This window comes from Thunnus maccoyii, chromosome 7 (genome assembly GCF_910596095.1).
Source record: "Thunnus maccoyii chromosome 7, fThuMac1.1, whole genome shotgun sequence".
Lineage (NCBI taxonomy): Eukaryota > Metazoa > Chordata > Actinopteri > Scombriformes > Scombridae > Thunnus > Thunnus maccoyii.
The window spans coordinates 30,776,316-30,784,098 of record NC_056539.1 but is presented as its reverse complement, the minus strand read 5'-3'; positions in this window follow the sequence as shown (position 1 = coordinate 30,784,098).

The window sequence follows — 7,783 nt, the reverse complement described above, 5'->3', positions numbered from 1 at the left end:
CTGTGTTGGCTGAGCAGCAAAACAAAAAACGGTACAACACAAAGCAAACATTTGGGTTGCGTTATATGTATGTTTACCAAGTTGGAATGGATTGTGTTGATAAGAAAGGCCTTCGTTTGGTTGCTTAAAGGAATGCTTAATTAATTTCGACTCTGTTAGCCACTTGGAATGTGCTGAATCCTGTAAGAATTTTTTTTTTAAAACAAAATGTGAAACAGTAACAGGGAACATTTGGATACATGTCAGTGACTTATTCTGCTTCCCACTGTGATTTGAGTTCCTTTTACAAACTAATATATGGCCAAATTAAAAATATAAAGTCCATCCAAACTGAGTAGGGTTAGAACTGACAAATATTTTTATTGTCAATTATTCTGTCTGATTATTTTAATGATTGAGTGGTTTATTACAATCTGGGTCTTATTTTTGTCACACAGTTTTCCTTACCTTGCACTTTCAGTACTTTTCATACCTTTTTGCCTATTTTGTATAAAATTAGGAGGGAGAGGTGGGTTGACATGCCACAAAAGTTCCGATCTGGACTCGAACTGTGGACATTGCAATCACATGGTCAGCATTTTATACCATAAAGCCACCAGGACGCCCCCACATGTTCACTTTTACCTCCAAATTCAGGCTAAAATCTTGCAACACTGTTACGCAAAATATGACCCACACATTTTCATAAATACATTGGCCTTTAAAATTGAAGCTAAAATTTAAAGTGAGTGCACCTAAAATGTCACTTATAATCTCACATCGCACAACTACAGCAAATACTGTACATAAAAGTTGACCCTGGAAGTTCAATACAATGGATATGTACAACAGACAGTTTGGGTTATAATTTTACTGTTCACTTTTGTTTTCTCTTATAAATAAGTTTTGACTAACCCGGGGTGTTTGTTTGCAAGCTGTCTGACCATCTGACTCAGTGTTTGAATTACGGAGGAGTCGTGGGGTCTTAGCTCCCCCAAAGGAGTCCAGCGCTCCCCTGGAGGCGACAACGTTTCGAATTTGGGGGGTCTTGAAAAATGTATAAATAAGTAGTAGCTTTTCTAATGCTGCAATGAATGATATTAGAAATAAATCAAATCTATGTAAAATCTAAAGTCGTGTCAACAGTCATTTTAAATGTGTGTATGCTACTCGGTCGGTGGGCAACAATCCCGCAGTGTAATTCAAACACTGATCTGACTGCTCGTGTTTGTTGTCCATTGTTACCAATGACGCCACATTTTCACATGTCAGTAATTAACTTGGTGAGCACAATGTTACTGATAGAAATCATGCCCAAAACTACAAAAATAAGGCCTAGGTTGTTACAAACTGGAACTGTCATTTATTTGCCCGATCTATAAAACGACAACATGATGAAACATGTCCATTACTATTTAACTGAGGCAAATGCTGGTTTTGTCTAACAAATAGTCCAAAGCCCAAAAATATTATACACACATACACACACACACACACACACACACACACACACACACATATATATATATTTTTTTTTTTACAATTTTATTTTCCCTTTTTTAAACAACATAACAAACTACAATGGAAAAATAATAAATAAAATAAAAACAATAAAAATGAAAAGTAGAAACATAACATCAAAACACAGTATTGATAAAATAATATTAATAATAAATTAATTATATATATATATATATATACACACACACACTTAAAAATGTACATAAACAGCAAAATAGATCAAAATGTAAATATATGTACACATACATTCATACAAACATCCATACCACAGTGTGACGATTCGATATAAAGCTGCGCTGTTGTCTCTGTAGATGGAGCACTCAGCCAATAAAGCATATTTCGTACATTTGCCAGCCAATAACAGAACTGAAAATTGGGTAAGGCTAGCCTTCCTGATTGTTTTGTTCTTTGTATAAACTCTTTACAAATCCTGGGGGGTTACTATTCCAAATAAATGCACAAATATATTTGTCCAGTGTATTAAAATACTTTTTTGGTATACCAGTGTGGATAAACTGAAATAAATGTAAGAATTTAGGTAAAGTATTCATTTTTACGACATTAATGCGTCCAAAAATGATAATGGGAGATTATCCCATCTCTGAAAATCTATCTTGGTGAGATCAAGAAGGGGGGTAAAATTTTTCTCAGAAAACTTTTTATATAAATGTGTAACCTTGATGCCCAAATAGGTTGTAGAGCAAAAGGTCATCGGCATATAGCAACACTTTTTGTTCTTGGCTTGCCCATTGGATTCCCCTGACCTTCTTATCTGCTCGTAACTTAATATCTAATGGTTCAATAGAATCACAAACAGGAGAGGAGAGAGGGGACATCCCTGTCTGGTTCCACAGTGGAGTGGGACACAGGGGGACTGAGAAATATTTGTTATAACACGAACCATAAACTGTATAGGAGTTTCATCAATGTTATAAATTTTCTACCTAGACCGAATTTATAGAGGGTGTAACACAAGTAATCCCACTCCAATCTGGTAGAAAGCTTTTTCAGCATCAAGCCATAAAGCAATCTCAGGCATTTGAGGTGGTGGAGTATGTATAATATTAAAAAGCCTGCATAAATTGATGAAGCCTTGCCTACCCTTCAAGAATCCTGTTTGATCTGAAGAAATCATGGAGGGCAAACATCGTTCTAGTCTAAGGGCGAGAGTTTCAGACAATATTTTAATATCCACATTTTAAAGGGATATTGGAAGGCCATTCTAAGGTAATTTGCTCTTCTAGTTGATCTTTACCATGTGGGTCTAAAGTTGGAACTGGCAATTTATCAAAAAAAAATTCAAATAATTCGGGTTTGTTCAATGAGTCAGATTTATGAAAATTGGAATACAAATATTGAAAACTCTTGTTTATCTTGTTAGATTCCATGGTAATACATCCCAATTGGGTTTTGATTTCAGGGATTATATGGGTAGATTCTGATTTACGTAGCTAGTGGGCTTGAAAATCTTGGAAGCTTTTTCTCCATGCTCATACCATGATCGTCTAGACATAAACAGCATATGTTCAGATTGCTTAGTTGAGAGTAAATTAAATTATGTTTGTAAATTTAGCCTTTGTTTGTGGAGATCTGGAGAAGGAGCGGCTAAGTGTTCTTAATCCAACTTCATTATGTTAATTCTATCAATCGTTTGTTTTTGTTTATTAGTGAACAAACAGTATGAAATTATATGGCCCCATAGGAATGATTTTAACTTTCCCAAATAGTATTATGGTTACATCAGTAGTTATATTTGTTTTCAGAAAAATATCAATCTATTTTGAAATGCACTGGATAAAATCCTTCATCAGATAGTAAGAGAAGGTTAAGCCACCATGAGTAAACTGAATGTTGATTTGGGAAGCTGAGCTCTAAAACAAGAGGACTATGATTGGATATTACAATAGTATTATATGTGCATGCTTTGGCATTGAATAGTCGCTCTTTATCAACAAAGAAGTAGTCAATACGTGAGCATGTTTCATGCACCCGAAAGAAAAATGAGTATTGTCTGGTTGAAAAGAAATTGCCAAGCATCATCTTTAGATATGACTGTAAAACCAAAGGGGACTTTGAGTGTGGTGTGTGTGGTCTAGTGCTGGATCCATAATAATATTTATATCTCCAGTCAAGTATTAATTCGTGAGTATCAATACCAGATAAAGAGTAAAGAAAATTTCTGAAAAAATTACTATTATCTCAATTATACATTTGCTAAAATTAAATAGGTATTAAATAATGAGCCAATTTGGGTAGGCTGTTACATCAGAGACAATAAATGGAGTAGATTACTTAATAAGGATTGCAGTACCCTTAGCTTTACTATTGAATTTAGAATTTGCCCAACCCAATTTTTCTTAATTTTAGGGCGATCTATATTTTCTAGGTGCGTTATATTATACTATATATAATACCTTATTATATTTGATTTGGTGGTTAAGCCCCCTAACATTCCAGCTGATAAAGTTAATATGGCAACCATTAATTTCTGAAGTTGAGGGTGTAGGTATCACACATTTGAATTAACTGTGACCATATAGTAAACCTTAATACATTTAAACAAGACAAAATAAATAAAAAACATAAACACAAAAAGCAAAAACATAAACCCTCCCCTCCCCATTATCCTCAGTGTCATCCTCTGAAGAAAAAAACAGAAGATTCCCAAAGCTTCCTAGCTTCTCCTGAGATCACAAGAAACACTCCTAATCTCAACCATCGTTTCTTTAATAAGTAGGTTTTCTGAACTATAATGCGTATATTCAATAAGTGATTCAGTTCACTGATAAAGAGAATCAACACGAAGAAAAAACACTACAAATTGACTTTATAATGACAGTCATAACGTACAAGACAGCACCTGTCTTGATTACAGTAACAGCATGGGTGGAGTCAATTGTAATTCAAGACAGTTGTGCAATGGTAGGGTAAACATCACCAGCCCAGACCGCCAAGAGAAAGAAGACGAGCGCATCCCACCGAGACCTGCCCTTTAACCCCATGGCTTCGGTTTGTTATCATAGGAAATTCATCGCTTGCCATGTAGAGGCTATGGCCGAAAGGCTCCAGAGAGCTTAACAACTAGTTCCATAAGCACATAATCAATAACACAAAAGAACTGCCTTTTAGAGTATGAATGAAATCCAAGGCACACATCAGTTATAAACATTAAAACTTCCCCCCACAGTTAAATCCAGTCGAATGGATCATTGTTTCATTGACCAAACAGCCTAACATACCCAGCCTATGTTGACAGCTTTATTACTGGAACAAAACTTATGAACTCAGAAAATAGTTGGTTAGGCATTAACAGAGTCAAACAAAAGTCTGTCGGGGGGATCAGTAACCTTAGTCAACTTATTATACAGGACATTTTAATCTTTTTTCCCCCTTAAACTGGGGCTGGTCAGATCTTGGTCATGATGAAGTCCTTTGCTGCCTGTGGGGTTTCGAACATCTTTACCTGCCCATTGAAGGAGACCTTGAGCTGGATATAGAAGACCATACTGGGTCCCCTCTTCTTTCCAAAGGAGTCCTTTCACCTCATTGAATGCTGCTCTGTGTCTACCTGAGTTGACACTGTAATCTGGGAAGATGAGGTTCTGCTTTCCTTGGAACTAAGAAGTCCTCTCCACCTGCCCTCAATGGCTATAGACCTGTTGCCCTAACCTCACACATCATGGAAGTCCTGGAGACACTGTTATTGGCCCATCTCAGACATCAGGTGAGCGCCTCTCTAGACCAGCTGCAGTTTGCCTTCCACCCCAAGGTTGGAGTAGAAGACACCATGGTGTGGAAACAACCACCTCCTTTTAAATGTGACCAAGATGAAGGAGACAATTGTGGATTTTAGGAGGACCAGGACTACACTAAACACTATTTCAATCCTGGGGGAAGAGGTGGAGGTGGTGGAGGGCTACAGATACCTGGCCATTCACCTTGCAACAGACTGGACTGGAAATATAACACTGAGGCTGTACTTCTTGAGGAAGCTTAGCTTCTTCAGTGTTTGCAGCAAGATTTTACATATCTTCTATCAGTCTGTTGTGATGAGTGTGATTATCTTTGCAGCCATCTGTTGGGGCGGCAGCATCAGAACCGGCTACTCTGAAAAACTGATAAATAAACTGATAAAGAAAGCAGGCTCTGTGCTGGGGACTGCTCTGGAGCCCCTAGAGTTGGTCTTGAAGAGAAGGACAACCCTCTGGTCAGACAACAGAGTGTCTTCAGTCGGATGCTCTTTCAGCTCTGCTGCAATAAGGACCATTACAGGAGTTCATTCCTGTCCACTGCAGTAGCATCAACAATGACTCCTCCACTGAATGACAATGCACAATGGACATTTAACATTAAATTTGCACATTGATAGCAATATCATGCCTTAAAATTTAAAATTCTATTTTTATGCTATCTTTCTGCTTCTACTTATTTTTATTCAGTATAGTACTTTTGTATGTATATATATATATATATATATATATATATATTGGTAATTCACACACACATCTCATTGTGTGTTTTGTAAGATAGGTGTGATTTTTGTGTTCTTTGTCATTTATGTGATAGCTGCTGTAACACTGAAATTTCCCTTTGGGGATAGATAATATACTCAGGTACTCCTACAGTATGATACTGTATGTAAGTTACATTGGCATCCCCTATTTTCAAGATCATCAGTTTTGACCTGTTATTTTTTATAATCACTGCTCAACTGTGCTAGCCAACAAGCGGAGATCCATAGATCCAAAGATTGTTCAGCCCTTTGATCGTGATCACACAGTTTGTCACTACATTCATCAAGGGCAATTTTTACTGGAGAGATGGCTTGTTTGATTTCTTCTCGTAGGCCGTTGCTCTCTTCTTGAATATCTTCTTTGACTATCTCTCAGAAAGCCTGTAGCATGTTTGCGTCTACAGTGGTCTTGCTAGTACCCTCCGAGTTACTAGCTTGCACAGTTTTACAAGGTTTGGGAGGCGTCCAAAAATCTTTCCAAACACTGAAATACTTTGTTGACTCTCATTTAAACAAATTATAACTCATTTATACATAAAAGTTGGGACCTTGTGGTTTACATGTCTACTCCACGACGCCAAATGTTATTTTTTTAACTATCAAAAAAACAAAGCAAAACAGAAAAAAATCAAGAAATTGTCACATTTGATAGGGTGGAAGTGGAACCAGTGAATGCTTGAAATTTTTGATACATAAATGACTTACACATCGTTAATCAATCAACTAATTGGTTTAGCATTTACTCTGCAGATGAAAAACACCACAACAGCCACAACAAAGATCCACTTAAAGCATACTGTAGACCGTCTATAGAGCATTGCGATGAACTTGAAAGTCATCCAACTGACGAAACACTAAATAACAGTGCTGTCAACATGATCCATGGAGCGTAGCATGTAAAATGCCTGTTTTTTGTATGAAGTGATATGCAGGTCATAATGTGGTCAGTGAGTGCGGCGCGTAGCGATGGTATAGCTCACATATGAAGACAGTATATGTTGACAGCGAGAAAATTTGCTGCTCGAATCACTCGTGGAGGAAGGAAACAAATAAATCTGTCGAGATCTTTTCGTTCCCACAAACCTCAAATTATAAAGTGCATTGTGCCAGTGTTACTGAGGACCGTCACAGACTTTGTGCTTCCAATTAATGATTTATGGCCTGAAATGTGCTGCATTGTGGGAATGTAACACAGAGGAATGTTGACTGGAGCAGAGACACTATAAGGAAGGAGAGATTAATAATGAGAGAATATCAGATTCCTTGAGGCGGAGAAGACAGAGAGGGTGAAGACAAAGATGCAGACGCAAAATGAAGACAAGATCGCTGAGTAAGACAAATAGTGTCTTATATTGCAGTTCGCTGAGACTGCAACAGACGGTTTGAACATATGGTTTGGGAAATGAGACATGCAGGTTTGTGCCAGCAGTTATCTGAATTCATTTTATCTTTTTATTATACCCCTGTCTGTCACGAGGCACATTACAGCATACTCCTCTGCTATGGAAATTAAGTTCTGACGCTTGAATCTTGAAATTTGGATGATCCCAATAGATGCTCATGGCAAGGTGAATGTCATGTTATGTCCTGATTAGTTGGCGTTTACCACATTTTATCTATCCTGTGCTGCATGATATCTAATCGAGCAAAAATGTCATAAACCTGAGAATGTCATCCATTTAGGGTGCTTATATATCATCTGAGGATCAGTTTAGAAGCTATCTTCAGGCAAAGAAACAATAATGGCACATCAAGCTGAACACTGTCACC